Source organism: Podarcis melisellensis, assembly GCF_964234715.1.
Source record: "Podarcis melisellensis genome assembly, chromosome: 4".
Taxonomy (NCBI): Eukaryota; Metazoa; Chordata; class Lepidosauria; order Squamata; family Lacertidae; genus Podarcis; species Podarcis melisellensis.
This window is the reverse complement of record NC_138531.1, coordinates 73111817-73134936: the sequence shown is the minus strand read 5'-3', so window position 1 is coordinate 73134936 and position 23120 is coordinate 73111817. Positions and strand designations below refer to the sequence as shown.

Below are 23120 nucleotides of genomic sequence, written 5' to 3'. Positions count from 1 at the left end.
AAATTCCACCCATACAAACAGGGTGAAGGAAGCGATCATTAAAAAAGGTGGGACCTGGGGTGCTTTCAGATGGGGTCTTAATTGGCAAATAGTGCAACAAGTTGATGGTAACAGATTTGTTTGCTTTTTTGAAGAACTTACTGGATTTCCATTGGAAACAGGCTGCCATTTTATTCCCAATGAGATCATATAGATGCTGCCAAAAGCTTGCATGCATGAGGAGCGCTGATCCCGCAATAAACACCTACCTGGAAATAGCCTAATAAAGCAAATCTTCATGCACAATCTGAAATCCTGACAAAATAAGTTTGCGTTAAAGAAAGGAAGTTGCTATTATTGGTTCTTCTTGGGGAAAGTGCTAACATCCAAGGCACTTTTTCTGTTTGTAAGTTACAGATATATAACCTATCCAGTGAGTAGATAGATACCATTAACTGATCCATGTGTAAGGTTTCTGATCCTTCAATCCGTCATTTGGAGGATTGGGAGCACACATTCCCCCTGCTCTCACACCACACACTTAGCTTAATAAGTAAGTTCCTGCTTTGATTAGTATAACATCCAAACTGGAAAAATGTGGTTTGCATGAAGACTACAGCCCATAACCATGGTGGAAGTGTGTGAACGCAGAGCTATTTTCTGATCCTCCAAAACATAGTTTTATGGCAGCCTTCATATCCATCCATACATTTACCATCTTGTGGTACAAAATGATTTAGCTGCTAAGTCCTGCTGAGTTTTCCTGTGACTCAATGATTAATATAAGCTGTGACCAGTGTATGGTCCAGCTTATGAGTATTGTGACCAGAGCTTAGATCTTAAAAATGAAATGTGCCTATTTTCCCAGTTCAGAAAGGCTGAACTTGGAACTCTGTGGAGGTTGTTGCTTTGGCAGTGAAACAGCTCAGACTGGAAGCTCACCTACTTCCTGGCCTTCAGACAGGGGATTGCCTGTTATTCCCACACCTCATGTGGAAATTGTGAAGCTCTTTTTGGTTTATCATCTCATCTATTTTTATGCTTCTGAAGGGGACTGGGGAGCAGAATCTGAGAGTGGGCCGAGAACCCAATCAACTGGTGTGGAGACCTCTGGTCCTGGGGTACAGATGTTTGTGACCAACAGCTTCTTGCGGTAGCTAGAAGTACACATATCTGCTGTTTTGTTCCACCTGCTCCTCCTCAGAGGACAGGGCTAAAGCTTGATAAAGTGTTACCCTCTGTGTATTAAGCACCTCCTCTAAGGTTCTGTATTGCTTTCAAAAGATAGTGTCTTGTGCTCCCTATTATGCTGCTGGTTCAGCCCTCTGTTGTTAGAGTTCCTTAGATTCAGCGCCATGCTATTTGATTGGTATCTTTCCAACAGTGATATGTGTTCTACTTGTACCATGTGGAAAAATGAATAAAATATCTAAATGTTAAAAGACAGTTTATAAACACCATATGCACACGCACACCGTGGAAAAGAAAACTTTTCACTGAAAATATCTTAATTAGATAATTCTTCTGTTTGCATGTGTAAAAAAACTGGAGAACTGCACCTTAGTTTCTGTGTGTATGTGTGTGTGTGTGTGTGTGTGTGTGTTTTAAAAAAATTAGGCTATAGAGCTAATAGAAACTAATTTTCAAGCATGTGTAGGATTGTAATGCATAAGATGGAGCTAACATGTCCTTTATTGCTCCAGAGGGGAGCAATGGGTAGAACTCTGTGGGGAACTAGATTTCTAGTGAAGATTAGGAGAAACTTCCTAATGACAAGAACTGCTTGACAAAAGCTGGTTCAGAAGTAGGGATGCGGGAGAAAATAAATTAAGTTCGCATTTAAAAGCAAACCTACCTAACTTGCTCCTTCTGAAATAATGTGTGAAACGAAACAGTCATCCGTCCAAATTCATATTTCTTTGAATGTTGCAGTTCACTTCTCCAGCCACATTATGGGTACAAAAATGCATATTAAATGCTTACATTCATGAAAATATCACGAAGGTGCATTTTATTAGAGAGACTAGCTCTGCAAAATTCTGTATATTGAGCAAAACTGCATATGAATTTTACAATTTTGAATTTATTTTTTATAGCAAACTGAGATGGAAACGTGGTGAACTGTACTTAAGATTGGAAAAATGAGAAACTGAAAGAAACCAAAATTGACAGATTTACCCATTGTTCAGGAGCTCTCTTTTGCAGGAGCAGATGCTGGGTATCTTCTGTCAGGGATGCTGCAGTGGCAACCTACATTGCAGATCCTGCAGCCAAGAAAGGGTTTGAATAGATGACCTGCATGATGCCTTCCAATTATAAAATTCTGTGATTTATTATTTACTCTGGATTCCAGTGAAATTGTAATTGGTGTGAAATGTTTTTAGTTGCAGAAGAAATCCAAAAGGCTTGCTTGTTTCAGTGCATTTGCTGTGTGGCTATATGAAGGCACTTAACTTTTTGTAGCCTTGATTTAATCTCTTTATAGGAACTGTAATGTTAATGAGATATCACACTAGGAGAGGTGAGAGTGAATTTCAGATATGCAGTGTGTTTGTATGTAGACACGCAAAAGAAAAATTACTTTCCCTGTGGTGACATTTCCAGGCTGTGCCACCAAGAAATATAACTACTATCCAGATATCTACCCTGATCATTATATCCTGTTGTTATATAACATTGTGAGCAAATGGAGTAGTTGACGATAGTAGTACATTCAATTTTTAAGATATCCTGTGTTTCTTCAAGCTTGCTAAGCAAACTAAAGCACATGAGCACTTTTCTTTTTTGTGTTGCCTCTGTGTTCATCCTCTTTCTGAGATGCTGTGTGCTCTAGGGCAGGGCTCAATTAAGTGAACAGTACTTGTCTGTTGGTTGGGAAACTAAAGCTGTAAACAAGGGTATAATAATAAAAATTAGAGTAAGTGAGGGTCAGGGTAGGTTGTTGCAGAACCGGAATGTTTTTATATTTTGGAGAAAATGATATATTTATCCTTGAGCAGTATAGGGCAAGATGCTTTATAGTGGGATAAGGAGCTGTTGACTTGTGATCAAGCAAATCTGGCGTAAAGAAAATGTTAGCTTAAAAATGAGACATATCTCTTACACCCAGTGCTGAATATGATGGGTGGAATTCAACATTATACTGTTACATGCCCCCGCCACCCCACTCTTCACAGCACTCTGAGATTCCTGGAGCTCCAGTTGCTTACCCGCGATCTGTGTTTCCTTTTGGACAATGAGGCACAGTGGAGACTAGGGTGACTTTATAATTTATGGTTTATTTACACATATATACAACATGAGCCTATGATGGAGCAGTTCAAAGCATTACACTCCAAGAGGGTCCCATCTCTCCCATTGCTGCAGACTCCGATTCAAACTGTCAGCCCACATCGTGCTCTGTTCCCCTCTCTCCAGCTTGATGTGTTTTAGCAGACTGACTATTTTTCTCCAACTTATATCATCCTCAACTGAAATCCTGAAAAATTCCTTCCTAGAAACTCTACCCAGAGCTCAGCGCGGGGCTCCACCCATATGCCGACTGGCAGAGAGCCCATCACCTGCCTTTGGTCTCCCTGATGGTTCTTCTCCCAGCTGATTTCCTGAGTACTGAAAAACCAGTTTGGTCCTGTATTTTAGCACTTTGCCAAATCCTGCACCTGGCAGCCCATTTCAATACTCCAAGCATTGATTAACCTAAAACACCTACTAGACCCAGGAATTCAGGGTAGTCAAGGCACCTACAAACTCATAACAGTACCATGGATGATTGTTCCATCAATGCAAGCCCTGTGGCTTACCAGACAGAATGGCCATGCCCTCAACCCCTATGCACAGTTGTAGTGGTTCTCCTGACCTCCCCATAGCCAATTTCAGGGTGCATGGGGGGCAGGAGAGGATGGGAAAGCCCCGTTGTGCAAGTGGAAGTCCTTGTGCAGGGATTCTGCTGACAGGGCTTGTTCGGTGGATCCTGCCCAGCGAATTGACAGATGACAAATGGCATTTTAAGCTCTTGCTCATTCCTCTAATATCCCACACCCTTTTTCCTTTTCTACATCTCCCTTGTCACTTTCCAGCTCTATAAATGATCAGCTTCCCATTCATTTGCCCAGGTAGACCCTATTTACCATTGCAGCAAACTAATAATAATTAAAAAGCAAAGAAAATTTGAAACTCCAAGCCTATATAATAATTTTTACCTAGACCTTAGCGACTACGTGCTGATGTGTCTTTAGCACAGGGGTAGCCAGCTTGGTGCCCTTCAGATATTATGGGCTGCAGTTCCCTTCAGCTCCAGCCACTGTGGCTGCTGTCATATGCAGGCCATTGGTATTCCCACTTTACAGATGGGAATTGTAAGGCTTAGAAGCAATAATATGCCAATGCCATTTGCCGAACTAGTGTTTAAACATTTTTTTTCCTTGAGAAATCACCCATACCTTTCTCACTTCACTGCAATATTTAAGTTATGTAGCAGAAAACAATTGTACAAATTTATCTGAGAATGAGTGCCTTTTCATATAGACTCTTTATAGTCTAAAAAAGAGTGGAATATTAGTTTTGCTGGATCCATTTAGGACTAGCCCAATATCCTCTTTCTCACAGTGGCCAACCAGAAGCATCTGGAAAAGCCAGGAACAGGGCATGTAGGTAACAGCACTCAGCTTGCTTCTAGTATCCAGACTACCTAGAATTCATTATCATGGTTGGTAACTCTTGGTGGAACTTCATAAACTTGTCTAAAACGCTTTTAAAGCCATCTGAGCTAGTACCCCTCATCCACATTTTGTGATGGTGACTTCCACCAATAATTTTGTATTGTAGTTTTATGAAAATGAAATGAGGTACAGTTTAGTGGAGCGGCGGTTAAACTCCGAACAATGTCTGTAGGCTAGTATGTAGACATACAATGTGCGCCTGCTATTTGTTATGTGTGGGTGACTCCCATTGATGACTGCAGGACTTAGTAAATAATTAGATAAAGAATTGCAGCCAAAAACAGTAGGTCATAGTGACATTAAAATCCATGATTTTGTAGTGAAGCTTAGGGGTGGGGGAAGTGCTATTTTGCAAGCTGAATGTCATATTTTTCTTCTATTAACGAGCCTTTTTAAAAAAAATTAAAAAAGGAAAACACCCTGAAAACACATTAGTAATCCAGAGTGTTTAAAATGAAAACAAAGTGACTAACAAAATTAAATACTGTACATGTGTGCATTCTCTCTAATAAGCATCCCTGAGAATATAAACTGTTCTGATGTGTATGGTAGATATTCTATCCTTCTATCTATCTATATATATGCAGTAATAAATAATACTAGACCCAGTCAAAATATTCCTAATCAAAATAGGCACAGACTTTCCTGGGATCTGCAGCTGAATTTTGCTGCCAAGTCTCAGTTTAATAGAAGAAGCATTTCTCATGAAGGCAGTCTGTTCATGTCTCCTTTAAAACTACAGAAGAGATCCCATTTTCTTTCCCCCCCTCCACTCTAGCAGTGGGCAGCCCTTCAAACTTTTGATCATCCCGACTTTGTACATTTCACGACTGAACTCAGCTATGCCAAACATCCTCTTAGGAAGTTGACATTTGTGCCGTTTCTCAAAAAAGGGGGAAGAATGAATCCCAACTGTTTCCTCTTGCCCTTTTGATTGAGAGAGCAGTAAGTCAGCAGGAGAGGTGCAGCTTTTAACAAGGAGGGGTGTGCAGAAGCTGATTCCAATCGTTCTACAGGCAGAGCAGAAAAGAAAGAGGAAGAGACTGATGTGAAGCAACACTAATCAGAGCTGATTATGGGGCATGAATGGGCTCATTGATGAGGGCAGACACAACAAAGAGATTAGGCTGGAGAAGGGAAAATCCTGCACTGGGGTGAAGGAAGTTGGTTTTACGACCCTTTGAAATCTGACTTGTACTATTCTGTAGCTGTTTCTTTTTCTGTTGCTCTGTGCACAGATAATGGGAACTATCCTAAGCTGCAGTACTCCCTGATATTTGCTTAAAGAGAGCACTGTCTGTCCTCCCAGTCTTATGACACCACAAAATCTGTAGAAGCTTTTAGCAAACACGATGCTGGGGTTGGGCGTCTTAGTGCTGTTGTATGGTGGCATTGTTAACTGGGAGTAGAGGAAAGGACCCATGCTAGTTACACTAAGAGTAAAGGTAGCCATGTTGACCCATTTTTATTTTTATTTTAAATCTAACATCCATATTAGGGTGGTGCCTTTATTAGGCCAATCAAAAATGTCGTGAAATAGTGTGCAGCTCACAAGTTCCGCAAACCTTAGCAAATCTCACAAACTATCTTTGCCAATAAGATAGCTTGACAATACGGGCTTTCTTGAATTATATCTACAATACATTTTTTGTCTTTAAAGCTAACATCAGTAGGAGTCACCAAATCATATGGTGCCCAAAGAACACTGAAGTGAATCTATGTGGATTTTATTTTTTTTCCATGGGGAAGCAGATCCTTCTTGCATTGATGGCACTTATTACAACATCACACTCCATGTAAACATTTACAGTATACAGACAGAGAAAACATCTATTTCATTTGTGCAACTATATAATTGCTGGGTATAAACTGTTCACAGCTGGCAGCGTGTCTAACCGAACTTGTATCCTCCCTTAGAATGTAGGTTACATTTAGCACCATTGTACAGCAGGGTCAGTTGAAATTGCTCTTCACAGCTGTTTAGTTTTCAGGGTAGCTCTTTCATTTTATTTCAAGAAACGTTTTGAGTTTTCCCAGACCTCTGTTCAAGTTTTCCCGGGGTAGATGCATAATTCCTGGTACTATCAAGTGACTTGTTCCAGAAGAGTGTAATAGTGTAAAATTTGAGCAGTTGTTGAATATCTCTTCTTAAACTCTGCAAGATGTGTAACCCTGTTCAGTCAAAATGTAGGGTGGAGTCACGCCATGACATATTACAATTTTCCTTCATACAGAAAGCACTCCTGTTTATAATAGTGCATGTATTATCAAGTGTGTCTTGTGAAATCAAGTGTGTCTTGATTTGAGTAAGGCTTTTGACAGTGTCCCCCATGATAGTCTTATGAAGAAGCTCATAAATTGTGGGCTGGACACAGTAATTATTTGGTGGATTTGTAGCTGGTTGACTGACTGAATGCAAAGAGTGCTCACTAATGGTTCCTCATCATCGTGGAAAAAAGTGACAAATGGGGTGCCACAGGTTCTGTCCTGGGCCTGTTGTTCAACTAAACGACTTGGATTAAGGAATTGAGGGGATGCTCGTCAAATTTACAGTTGCGTGTCGAGGTCCCCAGGTCCACCCCAATAACTCACACATCACACAGAATTTTTGTTTAAGGTTTTTGGCATAATTTTGGCCACAACTTTATTAAAATACAAATTTGTGAGTGGTTGCTTAGGCATTGGTTGCGACTATCTGCCCCCACCATGGGGGACAGACTGACATTCCGCACGATGCGAAAGTCAGAATGGGGGTTACGCGGAGCAGGGAACCTGCCCTCACCCCAAATGCAACCAGGCATTGGTTGCGACTATCTGCCCCCACCATGGGGGACAGACTGACATTCCGCACGATGCGAAAGTCAGAATGGGGGAATACACTTGGGGGTTACGCGGAGCAGGGAACCTGCCCTCACCCCAAATGCAACCAGGAGCTCATTGCTATGGCCCGAGCCCCCTTGACAGAGTGGACAAGCAATAGTTAGCCCCCAATTCCTTTAACGGAATCCCTTGCAGCAGCAGCATTAGAGGGGCAGGCACAGCCAATCCATGCCCCTCAACCAACCAAACCATAAACCAATGCCTAACCACAACCTTACAAGTTGTGACGATTTGCTACGCAGTAGGCAAAAACCAAATGGCCCCAGCCAATCAGCCAGATGGACAAAATTCCTACCAGGCCCCCGCTCCAAAGCAGACGACCCCATGACAGGTATAGCAAGGTCAAAGCGAACAACCCTATTCTAGGGAGGGAGGGAGGGACGGGCAATCCGCTGCACGGGCGAAAAGAGGAAGCCCTAGCCTCGTGCAAGGAGTTTTAGCATTTCTGGCTGTCAATCAATAAATGGCAACATAAATTTCTTCCCAACAACAAGGGAAGCCCCAATCGCATCAGTGGCCAACGATCAGTTAGCCCGCCCCCAACTTTGGAGTGTCCTGGTGGCCCCCACCGCAACACGTGCTCTCCATAAAGGAGAACACGCTATAACAACAAACTGGGACTTGTAACTACAGTAATGCTACAGAAGACAGAATCAGGATTCAATATGACCTTAATAGATTGGAGAACTGGGGCAAATCTAACAAAATGAAGTACTATAGAGACAAATGTAAGGTTCTACACTTAAGCAGGAATAACCAGGTACACAAAGATAAGATGGGGGACACCTTGCTTGATAGTAGTATTTGTGAAAAAGATCCAGAGTTATTGGTGGACCACAAGCCTAACATGAGTCAACAGTGTGATGGAACAGCAAAAATCCCCAATGTTATTAACCGTGCATAGGCTGCACCAACAGAAGTATATTGTCACGATCATCATCCTGCTCTATTCTGCCTTGATCAGACCACACCTGGAGTGCTGTGTTCAGTTCTGAACACCACAGTTAAAGAAGGGTATTGACAAGTTGGAAGGTATACAGAGGAGGGTGACCAAGGTGATAAAATGTCTTGAAACCAAGTCTTATGGGGAGCAATTGAGGGAGCAGAGTATGTTTAGCATGGAAAAGACTGGGAGGAGGATGGAGCAAGCTTATTTTCTCCTGCTCTGGAGGGTAGGACTCAAACCAATGGCTTCAAGTTACAAGAAAGGAGATTCTGACTAAACATACAGAAAAACTTTCTGACCGTAAGAATTGTTTGACAGGGGAATGGTCTCCTGCAGGAGGTTGTGGACTGTCCTCCTTTGGAGGTTTCAAAGCAGAGGTTGGATGGTCATCTGTCAGGGATGCTTTAGCTGAGATTCTTGCATAGCAGGGGCTTGGGCAAGATTAACTTTGGAGTCATTTTCAATGCTACAGTTCTACAAATAAATGATTGTATGTGCTGGAAGCTGGCATTTTGTGTATTTGCAACAGTATATATTGCCTCCCAAAGTGGCTCACTCACATCAAAAGAATGAAAGAGAAGAAAAGAGAATGTTGTTGCCCTTTGACTTAAAGTTTAGATATTCAAGGCATACAACAAACGGGCAAAGGGGGAATGGAAAATGAGGAAATCAGTTTAACAGTACTAGTACAAACTGGTAAGTTGTAAAGTGACTAATAGATGGGGGCAAGATGAGGTTTCCCTTGCCAATCCTTAGTTCAGAGTGTGTTCCATTTTGCTCTGCAGAATGATCCCCCACACATACTGTTGACATCTGAAGAAGTGTGCATGCACACGAAAGCTCATACCAAGAACTAACTTAGTTGGTCTTTAAGGTGCTACTGGAAGGAATTTTTTTGTTTTGACTATGGCAGACCAACACGGCTACCTATCTGTAACTGTTGACATCTGTCTGTCTCTAGAGACAATGGAGTGCTCTTCCAGGGGAGGGGTCCACTTTGTAAGCAGCACTGAAGTGATCTCCTTGGGGGCAAGCCTGGGCAGTGTGCATGAGGTCCTGGGCTGCCAAGATAATAAGACCCTCCTCTCAGCTTCGCTGGTGTGGTGTAAAGGAAAGCAGAGCAATACGTTTGGCACCAGCTTGGCTGCAGGAGTTGCTGGGAGGAGATATAGAAGGCACCCTCCAACTGTCTTAGAGACTCCACTCTGGATTTGTGTAGTGTTTACCCCTTGGCCTTTTCTCTCCCTCAAAGATATCCTGCAAAGCAGCGGAGGTTTAGCATCAGAGTTTTCCTTCTCCTAGATGGGCTATGTTCCCAGGTTGACAAGCAATTCCTTCTACAGCACGTACAGAAACCTTCTTGACCATTGGACCCACTATTGGTCTTGTCCACCCAATCCCCCAGAGTTTATCTTTGTATGCAGAGGAAGCCCCTAATCCGCTGAGGGTTTGAGACCCATTGGCTGCCCTCATCTGGTTCAACTGGCCAATCAAGGCCATTCGCAAGGTGCAGCTGCTGTTGCATGTTGACAGCTTCTAGCAGCCACATGTGAGAGCTGAGTGCAGGGTGGGGGACCAAAGGTGGACAAAGTACCCCTGAAGGAGAACAGCGTGTCCCCCACCAGAGGTACTTCTCCTCCCCTAACACACACACACCCCACACAAACATTCTCAGTCTGTATCGCCTTAATAAAAATACTGAGTTTGGGTCAAAGTTTTGCAAAATGATAAAGACCGCTTGAGTAAGGATTCAGGGGGGATTATTTTGAATTTTTATTTCCTACTATCAAACACACATGCACATGTACGTGCACACCCACATACACCCACCCACAGAGTTTCATGAAAATTCATTAATCTGTGACATTTAAAGATTCTGTCTGATAGGTGTCTGGAGCAGAGGTCGGCTGCGTACATCAATAGTTTCTTAGAGTCTGGCACTCTGTCAATATTTGGGGGCCTCAGTAACAGCACTTAAAGGCAGTGCCTGCGAGCCGTCATGCTCTTAGCATGTCTGTAAGTGTCTGAATGAACAGATATTAGCACGTCAAGTCCTTTTATGACTGGCAACACTTAGAAACAAAACACTCAGATGATAGCTTCACCTCCCTGCCTTCAGTTTCCTTTCTGTCTTTTGGTCTGTTATTTATCTGATGGAGTTCAAGTATTTCAACTAAATATCTACCCTACAAAGGGTCTGTTATCAAACAGGATAGTAGCAATGATGCTATGCACCGTTTATTTAACAGCATAGCTCTGGTAAGCCTCTTGTTTCCACAGTACTGTACTACATTGTGTTTAAAGAGAGGTTCAAGCCAGTTGTATCATATAGGAGGCCCAGTACCTGATGACAGTCTGGAGTGGGCAAGAGCATGTATTATGTTGCTGAACTGATTCTCTCTCTCTCTCTCTCTCTCTCTCTCTCTCTCTCTCTCTCTCTCTGTGTGTGTGTGTGTGTGTGAGAGAGAGAGAGAGAGAGAGAGAGAGAGAGAGAGAGAGCTAGCTTTCTACATATGATGTCCAGAACGCAAGCAAATACTCATTTTAAACCTTCTTGACTCTAGTGATGAATCTGCGGCCCTCCAGTTATTCCTGGACCATCGCTCTCATAATTCCTGACAATTGGGCGTGCTGGAAGGGGTTGATGGAAGTCAGCATCCAGCAACATCTGAAGGGCCTCAGGTTCCACACTTCCTGCTGCAAGAGGAAGGAAAACAGATTGGGCAGGCAATGTACAATAGGGGGCGGGTGTTAGCACAACCTCATACTACTGTTTCTGCGCTCCAGATTTCTACTTTTTATTCTCGAAGCTGCTTTTTAAAAAATTGCATTGCAATTCTGATTTGCATCAGCCTCTGATGGTGCACCATATATGATATGGGCTTGATTATGCAAAACAGTTTTTTTAAAAAGCAAGTCCATCATTACTTTTTTAAAAAAAAATCTGTTTGGGACTCAACCACACATGTGAACATCAGATTAATATCCCAGGTATTCTTTGTATCCCAGTCTACGTCTACTGATGTTATAGTATCTTGTCCAGGGCTGTTCAAAGAGTTTTGAATATGCCTTAATATGGGCCTCAAATGGTTGTGTTACAAAAGATAATAACTTTTCTGTTAGCTGTTCTAGCATTGTTCTGATAAACTTAATAGCAGTTTCTTACATCTGGTGATATAGGAACATAATTCCTGACTTCTAATCTTCTTAACCTATCAAAACAAAATGTGGTAAAGCTTTTCTACAGATATAGTAGTGGGAGAAATCCAGTGGCCTAAAATTTTTCATTGTGAGGAGGTCAAGCATAGCAGCATCACTGCCACTTCCCCACTTACTTCAGAATTCCAGTGGGGTTTTCACTTTCATCCATGGTACATAACCCTTTTCAGCCTAAGAACTGCATTACCTTCTGGGCAACCACATGCCAGAGAGAAGGGTGGGTGGGGCAGCTCATATGACTTCTACCTTTGTACAGCAGACTAGTTTATACACACACTGATATGTCCCTCTCTGTCATTTATCCAGTAAAGCAAGTGGTATTATTAGAATTCAAGGATGCATTCCAGCTAGGCAAAAACACTTGGGGTGCAAGTGGCTCATGAGGGAAGTTGGCTGGGAATGGTTCCAAGGGCCAGACAGACAGGCCGAGTCTTGAGGTTCACCCCTCTGACTTATATGAAGAGGTCAACGTATGTGAAGCTGTGTGACACTTTTGTCAATCCAAAACTGAGAAGCGCTTAACCATCAAAGATTCTAAAACAAATTAATCACCTCTCATTTCCCGAGGACGGCAGCAAGATCAGCCTTGATCCCTCATTAAGGACATCAATGGATGTCCCTTCCTATGTGTTCTGTCAACCCCGGCTGCACCTCTGTAGTCATGCGTTTTATCTATCATCTAGATTGGGCTCCAAGGTTGTTCCTTTCTCATCATGACCTAGGAGTTGCAGCTGACCAATTCATGGATGGCCTGACTCTACTTGCCTTTTTCAAGTCATATGCCTATCCGGCTATAGTTAGATAGATACAAAAATTGTCTGAAATGTAAAAGACCCTTCAGACATTGGAAGATCTTCAAGCCCATTCTGTGGAATTTGTTTTGTATGTAGTTGCTATATTAACAGCTGTTAGCTCCTATGAGGTGTGATAGGCATATGTGGTTGGATTTTCCCAAAGGGTTTCCACTGAAGTTTCTTAAGAGATTTAACATTTATTTTAAGAACACATCATTAGTCTGAAGGATAAAATTAGGTGCATTCTGAGAATGTTAAATAATTTTCTTTATATAATGTAAAATAGACATTAGCATTGTTTGGATAATTTTAAATGGCCACATAACATTTTGGGGGGGGGGGGCTTTCAAAATAGTGAAAAGATTTCTGAAAAGGTTAATAAGTACTACAGATTTTCAAATACAAGTTTCCCCCAATATTAGATTAAGCTCTGAGTAGAAGGGCATAGCACCCACTCTATAAGAGACATGATAAATTTCATGGCATTTCAACAAATTGTTTTCATGTACCAAGTAATTTTTCGTTATTTTGTTTCTCTTTGTACATTTTTTGTTGCATAGATTTGTCGATATGCCTATGGATTTCCTTTACGTCTTTTATAACACTGTTTTTTAAGGTGATTTGTATTTAATCTAGAACAAATTAAATGTTGTGTATTGGATGTGGGATCTAGAATGTTTCTCCTTCCTGTTGTATGCCAGTTAGAAATACTGATAAATACCTATGAGGAATATAAATTGTATATGGCAGTGGTGAAATAAATTTGCTGTGTTTCACCCCATGTAGCCATTTTACGCCATATTTATAATTTATGCAAAGCAAATTGTATTCCGTAATGTTCTTCCTTTCTCTTTTGTTTTCTCTTTGTTTCCAAATCTGTACCCTTGTAGCTTGAAGAGGAGAGCAGCATCAGCTGGAATATTTTGTTCCATGTTGCAAGAGACAGGGCGAGTTGGCTGGAATGAAACCTTCTTTTCCCTACAGTTGGCTTGAAATGCTGCATTTAAGAGGTATTGTTCCCCCCACCCACCTTTTCTGGAACTAAAAGTGAAAAGCTGCAAGCAAGCATTAGTCTTGCTGCCAAACCACCTGTTGATTCACAGCAGAAAATCCTTTTGGCAACTCATTTTTTACCATATCCAGTTGGAGATAGATGAATAGCTGACATTTGTATACCTTCAGAACCTCTTAGCACCCTAAACCTCAGGACCACAGCAAAATGTAATAGCTGTTCACCTGAAGAGAGATGGGTTCAAACTGAGATTAAATCAGGAACAAAAAGGGTTTGGCAGAATGAGACTATTCTGCCACTGACATTTGTCAGCTTCACGCAATCACCTTATGAGATCTGGCGTGTCATTCAGAGTCTGTTTTAAAAAGACTAATTTCTGGGATGCTGCAAGACAGACTGAAATATGGCAGAGCTCTAACGAGAGCAATTACTAGAAATACTGAGGATGCACTGGTTTAAGAGCTATGACTCCCGAGGTGTACAGAGTAACACAAGCAAAAAACAAAACAAAAAAACAGGTCCCTTGCCTTCAAAGTGCATTTTAGCAGTGAGGGAGATAACATGGACGTGTGAGCAGGAGACAAAAGAGGCAAGGATAACAGAGAAAGTATAATGAGCTAATGCACCTGCACATAGTTAATGTCAGATTCAGTAAGGAGTAATAGTGAGATGGTTGACAATATACAGAAGTAAGAGTATGTTCTCCAACCAGAAACTAGTGTATATAACAGTTTTGCTGGGCCAACATAGTCTAGGTTAGAAGTGGAGCTTGAGAAATACTGGGCAGTGGTGGTGAGGGGATGGCAAGGGTTGGGCAGTGGCTTGAAATAAAGGTGATAAGTCTGCTTTGCTCTATTAAACATATAAGCTAACCAACTGCATTTCATTGATTTTTTTTATACATTCAATTTGTAATTCATATAAGGCTGTGTTGCTTTCAATTTTGAAATTTCAATATTACTGTGTCCTTGAGAGCAACCAGTATAATTTCCTTCAAGTTGATAAGGCCAGGAAAATTCTTTGTACGAGGATGTTAGCCTCATGGGAATTGAATAAGTATTTTGACTGATCTTGTTGATGCTGTTCTGTCTAGAACCTGTATTTGTTGCAGCTCTGAGAAGTTTTTGATTTGTTTTTCCCCTGTCTCTGCCCTAATTAATTTTATGAGACTTCCCAATGGACATAATTTATATGACAAATGAATTATAGTAGCAGTCACTGATGTGGTATGAAACTCCTTGTTTATGGCAAATTTAATGTGCTCCTGCATTCTTTTCCTCTATAAACTCTGATCTACCAGTGATTATCTATACTCTTTCTCCCACTTCCCTGCAATGTGTGATTTTTGTATCGGTTTTATCGTTACAGGGTAAAATACTGAAAACATAAAGCAATTATTCATTACCTCTGTAGCTTTTAGGTGGTTTCCCATACCTGAACCTGTTTTAAATAATGTTGTGAATTACACAGAAGCCTGCTGCCAGATCAAATCCTGTATCCAGTCTCCAGCTTAATGCAGTACTAATGGGCAATAATCTTCTGTGTTAGCAAAACATTGATGACTAGTGTCAAAATACAGAGAGCACAAACATCTGTGGATGTTCTGTTTTGAATGATGGCCTTAGAGGCAAGGCTTCAGGGGCACCCTAGACATCCGTGTGCAGGACTCATTCTGGAATCTCTTTAAAGGCAGAATTCCAGTGTTAATCTAACAGCAGTCATCCATAGTCTGAACCGTAAATAGAAACTGCAGCTGTATCCCATTAGGTAGCTCTACCTTCTGTGAGAGAAGCCTCTTCATTTCCTGAAGAAACTTTCCTCTCCCACTCTGAATTCCCTGCCTCATCCCCTGGAGAAGGGGAGTCAGACACCAGGGTCATTATGCTGAAGGGGAAATGCTAGAATGAGTTAGTATACTGAGAAGGGACCCTGAGGCATGCCAGAAAACTTTTGTGTAGGGAGCAGGGGGTCCAGTTTGCAAACATTCTTTGGAACCCAAACGTCTGATGTGGCTTCCAATTGGCTGCAGGAGCTTCTTGCAGCCAATCAGAAGCTGCGCCTTGGTTCCCAAACATTTTGGAAGTCGACTGGACTTCCGGAACGGATTCCTGTCAACTTCTGAGGTACCACTGTAATAAGTTTCCTGCGTCAGCAAGGGGTTGGACATGATGAATTCTGTGATTCTATGTTTTGTCTATGTGATTCTATGTTCTGTCTTCATGTTGAGGCCCAAAGGGAGACAAAATTTGGCCTCAGGACAGGAGACATTTCTCACAGTATGCAGTCTCAAGCCCTATTTTTTCACCCAATGATATTTAGCCTACCCCCTCACAACTTAATGGACCTATAAATTATTGGCTTTGAGCACGAGTCCTTACACATCTGTGAGGCAAAGTCATTCCCCTTTTCAGCCTAGTAGAAGTTTCCTTAACGGCTTGGGCAGGGGGACCTCTCTTAAGGCCTACTGTTATTTTGAGAACCTGGAGTTTTTTGAGCATACTGGATGCAGCATACTGGATGAAAATCATCCTTTGAGCCCAAGGCAAGGGTCTGCAGTGGCTTTTGTTCACACTTTTAAGACCCCGCTGCTGCACCCCATCTTCTCATGCCAGGTGCACTCCAAATAAGAATGGCCACGGCGTCTCACACCATGGTTTGGGCTATTGGGTCTAAGCCTGAGACTTGCAGATTCCCTTCTGTCCCTCTCTGTTTTCATCACTCATGTGCTCCTGTATCCTATTCAGTTTGGAGTAAAATGCGGTTGGTGTCATGAGTTCATTTGGGATTGGGTTTAGATTGGTAGCCTCTGACACAGAAGGAGGAAGAAGACATGGTGGGGGGACTGAATAGTAGGAATCTTGGTTGCAGGAGGGGTGATCTCCCCTTTCAGCTCTGACTTCAACCACTTATGAAGGGGGGAAACCAGTGCCAGTTTCCGCTCTCCCAACTTTCCTGCAGAGTGGAAAGCCTCGCAGAGAGCTTTGAGCAGCTGTGGGGGTGGGGAGGCAGAACTGGAGGTGGCAGCCGATGAACAGGTATCTGAACAGAAGGGTACAGTCTTGTAACCTAGGACCAGGCCCTGCCTTCACAGATGGGATCAGATTGACCCACCCTAAAGGAGCATGGGCTTGCAATCCTGACATCACACAGGGCAAGCAAGTTTTGCAAGTGACTGCCCCACACCTCACCCTTATGAGCCTCTAGTTGTGTGTTTGTGGGAGGGAGAAACTTGCACTTTTCCTCCCAACCAGAATTGGAAACTCATTTCAAACACCGAAACAGTGTTTTGCTGTTTCAAGTGCAAGAGCAAACTCTATTTTGTCCAAACAAGGAAAGTGGGTAGCAAATCACATCATGTAATAAATTATTGATGCATAACATGGGAGGAGGGAGAACACATGCATGAAGATGACAAAACCATAGTTTATGTTCCATGTGAACCAGTCCTGTATCTCTGTTTTCCATGGCTACTATTCTCTACTCTCTGATGTTTTGGAAAACTGACTCTCGGAAGCTGAATTATTTCTGTAGAATACACAAATATAAGGAAATTTGGTTACTGTGCACAATTTATTTGTAAGCGTAGCATTTTGACTTACTTGGTTGCAAAACAGGATTCTTATCTTTATAGAATCTAGAGTGCTGCTTCTGGTGTTGTAAACAAGAGTACAGTGGAATATAAGAGACAAAGAAGAAGAATTGGCTTAAGGGGCAAAGATATGGAGTAAAATATAAAGCTCTCTCTTTTTGGCTCTGAGAATGAACACATGATTAGATTAAGTCATTTTGCTGGAGCTGTCTGAAATATTTTAGCACCCATTCACAGCCTATGAAAATGGCTGAGAGCTTCACATTTCAAAAACACTAATAGCAAAATTAATCTGCCATTATACAAGTTTTGCCTTTATTTTTCAGTCTGAGGTTTGTTTCACATGGTTTTGTGGTGGAGTTCTTGTGGTTGTTGCTGCTTTGCTTTATGCTCCAAACATTAGTAATGACTGAAACTTTCATTGCTTGCAGTAAATACCAGATTACTCAGTCACACTGCAGCTTTTCAGGGTGTGCAGCAGCAAATTCTACAACATGAACATACTCCTCAGTAGAGGGCAAGCCTTTTCCAACTCTGTACTTTGCAGCTGAACTCATCTGTGCTAGACATTAACTCCAGTATATCCCTGAGTCCTGGTCTGCAGTTCCTTGGCATTTCAGCTGTAAAAGGGGATATTACCTCTCTACCTCTCCATGTACATTTTGAGGCTTAATTAATGAATGTTTGCCAAGAGCCTCAAGCTCCTTGAATGAATGTCCCTATATAAGGGCATAGAATTATTATTGCTGTTATTATTAACTGTATGCCTAAGACAATGGTGTTTGCACATGTAAGTAATTACAATGCACTTCAAGGCATTCTGTTTTGCAATGCTTTTCTCTCCATTTCCTGCAAATCAAATTACTGTGGGATAGATTTGATTTCCACATCATTTTGAAAATACTTTCTTTTTCTTTTTTTTAATTTCCTTTGTATTAATTTTTTCAAAGTTCAAAATACAAGCATCCATGACTAAATGCTTGAAACTAAACAACCCTTCCCCCCCAAGCATAACAAAATTAAGAACATCATAAGATGATATGCCGTTAAACAGTGTAAATCATACATAACAAACATGGCTGTAACAATATATTTCATCCATATCTGAACCACTAATAAGAACTGTTTATTCAAATAAAAAAATAGCTGCTTCGTTGTTGTTTTTATTGCAAAGAGAGGTGATGGAGGAAGAGAATCAGAAATTTATTTCTAACTGAAATGAAACAGTATAATGGCTCGGTTCTGATGCATGGCACAAGAGCAAATCAGCATACAGCATCTGCAGTATCCCATAACATCATGAACAAAGGTTCAATGAACAGAAGAGTGGGCACAACATCTGTGTAGCAGGGCAATGAGAATGAAGTTGGAGGGAGTTGGACTCTATTTCCCATTTACTGGTAGCAGTTCTGCACCTTTTACAACCTCTGCAGGGGCTCTGCTTACCCTACTATTAAGATGTTATAGAAGAGGCCTATTTTACTCGTATCTTGTCCCCTTCTGCCCACCACCTACCAACATCTGAGAAATACAGTGGTACCTGGGTTCTCAAACTTAATCCGTTCCGGAAGTCCGTTCCAAAATCAAAGCGTTCCAAAACCAAGGCGCACTTTCCCATAGAAAGTAATGCAAAACGGATTAATCCGTTCCAGACTTTTAAAAACAACCCCTAAAGCAGCAATTTCACATGAATTTAACTATCTAACAAGACCATTGATCCGTAAAATGAAAGCAGTAATCAATGTACTGTACTATAAAATAAATAAGACAGTTTTGTAGATGGTAAAAATTAAAATTACATTTTTTCTCTTACCTTCACTGATGATAGTCATTGTTTGGGTGGGGGGCTTTTATCCATTTCCACAGTCACAATCAATCAATCAATCAATCAGTAGCTGAACTGGGTTCCACACAGTCACAAAAACAATTTAACTGAAAAAGCCTCAAAAACGCAAAATAAACAACAAAACAAAAGCGCCAAACTTAATCCATTCCAGAAGTCATTTGACTTCCGAAATGTTCCAAAACCAAGGTGCAGCTTCTGATTGGAGCAGGCGCCCCGGAAACAATAGCCGACAGCCGCATCGGACATTCAACTTCCGTGTTTTTGGCGTTTGAGAACCAAGGTACCACTGTACTGAATCCTGTGCAAAGACTATGTTGGCTCAGGCCACTTGTATCCATGCTGCAGCTAAATAAGATGGCCACAAGATAAACAAATGACCCTCCCCACTTGTTGAGGTAATCTAATGTTTCAGATCTTGCCACCCTCATCATTGTGGTTGGCAGTGATTTGATTTGGATCGTCCCCCCCCTTCCCATGGTGCTCCCTTGAAGGATTGTCCATCCACCATATGCAGGCCTTGGGCCAGACAGTCAAGACACACACACATCAACCATCGCCTGATAAAATAGTATAGTCTTGGCCAGGCTTCCTCAACCTCGGCCCTCCAGATGTTTTTGGCCTACAACTCCCATGATCCCTAGCTAGCAGGACCAGTGGTCAGGGATGCTGGGAATTGTAGTCTCAAAACATCTGGAGGGCTGAGGTTGAGGAAGCCTGGTCAAGACTATACTATTTTATTAGGCGATGTTGATGTGTGTGTGTTTTGCAGGGGAGGGGGGGGTTGGCAGTTGTTCCTTCTTTTTTATTGTTCTATTTTTTAACTTTTGATTTGTTAACCATCCTGGGGGACTTTGAACAGAAAGACAGCTTATAAATGTTTTTTTAAAAAATAGATTCTAAAGTATTTGCTTTTAAAAATTCCAAATCTCGCACTTAGATTTTTGATTTAATAATATTTCTATTACTGGTAATACTGTAGCATTCACTGATAAAGTCAGATTAGTGACTAGCAAACTCTTATTGGCTTGACAGAGCTATGGATCAGTAGTTATGAGCCATGTGGGAGATTGAGAAAATGTTTTAAGGGTTCTGACTGGATCATAATATTTTTTGGGGGGGAGGGTTCTTTCTCAGAACCATGCAGTTTTAGTTCAGAATTTGTTATCGAGGTTGTAGGGATGTGTGAGAAATTTGGCTTCGCTCGCATTTTAATACAGCTCTACCCAATTTACACTTCCTGAAACAATACATGAATTGAAAGACAGATATCCATTGAAATTTGTGATTTTCCACATTTTGCAGTGTAGTTCTCCAACCAGAAATGTGTATGTATATATATATAAGTGAAAATAACATACAAAACAGATTCTGTTACGGAAAATTGCTCATTAAATTGTTTATATTAGGCAAGATGGCACACAAATTTATTTATATTAGGAGAAATGAATACTCAAATGCAGATGAATTCACATTAGGACTTTTAAAAAATCACAGACTGTTGTGGAAGCATGGAAAACTGAAAACTCAAGAGCCAAGTCATTTTTCTGTAAATTATATGTGCAGTTCTAGTCAAATAAAGGAAATACCATTTTTTGTGGAGAGTAAGCAGTTAAAATAATCCATTTCTGAGTCTGTGCCTATCAAGGCTGTGGCTTTGAGAGCCTAGTCTGATTAATGTGGGCCTGTGCAAGTGCAAAATTCGTGCATAAAGTTGCAGTAATGTGGCCATTTGCATTTTGAGTAAAATAAAAATTTTAGGGCATGGAATTTTCTTCATAATACATCTAAGCACTGCAAACTGGGGCGGGGGGGGATCCATTATTCCATCCCTATTATTTCCTACATTTGGAAGCATCAGTGTTTGACATTAAATCTGACACCTTGACATGAGTCTACCCTGATGTTTTAATGTTGAGTGTGCATGTAACATAGGAGTACATTTGGTCCCAAAATCTGAAGTCATTAAAAATATTTGTATTTATTCCATCAACTACCATCATGAAATACAGACTACAGTGGTACCTCGGGTTACAGACGCTTCAGGTTACAGACGCTTCAAGTTATAGACTCCGCTAACCCAGAAATATTACCTCGGGTTAAAAACTTTGCTTCAGGATGAGAACAGAAATCGTGTGGTGGTGGCGCGGTGGCAGCAGGAGGCCCCATTAGCTAAAGTGGTACCTCAGGTTAAGAATGGTTTCAGGTTAAGAACGGACCTCCAGAATGAATTAAGTTCTTAACCCGAGGTACCACTGTATTTTAAAAGGGAAGCACCTCATGCCTAATTGTTGTTGTTTAGTTGTTTAATTGTTTCCGACTCTTCATGACCCCATGGACCAGAGCACGCCAGGCACTAATAGTTGTGGTCAAATGGAGAGACTCCTAAATGAAGCTTGTTAACTACTTCTGGGTATTTTTACTTCTTTCCTATAAGGTGAAGTGTGGCTTGGGAAACTCTACCAATAATTTAGTTCTAGTATTTATTAAAGCTCTTTTTATTCTGGGCTAATGAAATTTACAGAGTATCTTACAGAAAAGGAAAGCCCTCCACCGCCCCCATCTGTGTAGTAAGACTGGAGTTTTTTTGTGAAACATCTCCACACAAAAATGCTAAATTGGGAACTTGGAAGGGCATTCTGTGTCACAGAGGTATTCTCAGGCAGTGCTTGCTCTCTGAAGTACTCCCAATGCAGACTCACCCTGAAGCTTAAAGCTTAAAACCATGACAGAGTAAAGACATGGGGAAGAGAAGAGCTTCACCTGGAAGCCTCCCTGGGGTTTTCAAGATCTGAGTAGGTAGGTACCGTACATATGGATAGATTGCTTCCTAAGGTACCCTGGCCTTAAGCTGTGAAAATAGACTGGGAACCAGTGAAGACTGGCAAAAGGCATGCATGATATGCTCATGTTTCCCACTCCCCAAATTAATGGTCTCACAGCCACATCCTGGCCTCATGGTTGAAAGCAGTATGCGTCTGAATACCAGCTGATCAAAACTACAGGAGGGTAGGGTGTTCTAGCACTCGGGTCCTACTTGCAGGATCTCATAGGCGTGGCTACTGTGAGAGCAGGAAGCTGTATTAGAAGGGCCATTGTCCCTATACCAGAAGGCTGTACTGAAGTTTCAAGACCACAAGGCAGCCATTATAGCGTAGTGTCAGATCTAAGTGGCAATGTTTCTGTTCCTTGCCTCCTGGTCTAATCCTTTTGTTTCCAAATGAAAGTTGGAAGGAAAAGGGGTGCAGAAGACGGCTCCTCTATGTAAAGTTTATCAGTAAGAAGGATCATGCATTCGGAGGTTCACTGCACACATAAGCAGGGTGGGGTGGGGGGAAACAGTTGTACATTTCTCTCTTTGTTTCTTTTATTTTAGCAGCACAGATTATTTATTAACTGAATGATTGTTTCAGTCTGTCTGCAGTCTCAAGATTTTGCTACATTTCATGCATAGCTTCATCACATTTCCTCATTCAGCTTCAGGCTATCACATTTGGGGTGGTTTTCATACTACTTTTTTTGTATAGAGTCCAACAAAAATAATGATAAATTAATGTAAAAATGCCTGTTTCACTGGATTGTTTTTTTGCCCTAAAGAATATGTTGGAAAGTTAGCACCTACATCCATTTTATTAATTTTAGGATGGGAGAGAGAGAGAGAATCAGCCATTGTTTCAAATCCAGAAGATGCTGTTTTTAATGCTATACTGAATCCTGGGGACAAGCCTTAATGATAGCATGAAAGCTGAACCTGTGATGTTCTGGCCTAAAGCCAAGTCTTTTGATTGGAGCTGAAGTGACACCTTAAGTTCCTCTTCTCAGATCAACACAGTAATTTACTTGTCTTTCGTGGTCCCATGTGTTTTATATTGTTTCCAGCTTTTTCATACTATAGTTGTTTAAATGGTCCTGGGTTTTAACCCTGCAAGATCTCTCTTACTTAAAGCTACAATCCTATACATACCTAGCTGGAAATAAGTCCCATTAAGCATAGTAGGATTTACTGTATTTTTCGCCCCATAGGACGCACTTTTCCCCCTCCAAAAATGAAGGGGAAATGTGTGTGCGTCCTATGGGGCGAATGCAGGCTTTCGCTGAAGCCTGGAGAGCGAGAGGCATCGGTGCGCACTGACCCCTCTT

At 41.4% G+C, this 23120-nt stretch overlaps 1 protein-coding gene across 24 annotated transcripts in view; it reads left to right on the top strand.

The window, feature by feature from the left end:
- ZBTB20 (zinc finger and BTB domain containing 20) overlaps positions 1 to 23120 on the top strand; it is a 463068-nt gene that overhangs the window by 282180 nt on the left and 157768 nt on the right. For all 24 annotated transcript variants that reach the window (XR_014167759.1, XR_014167760.1, XM_081908427.1 and 21 more), the window contains one exon: positions 13427 to 13546. The gene's annotated coding sequence lies outside the window, so the exon portion shown is untranslated. The remainder of the gene's footprint in view (positions 1 to 13426; positions 13547 to 23120) is intronic.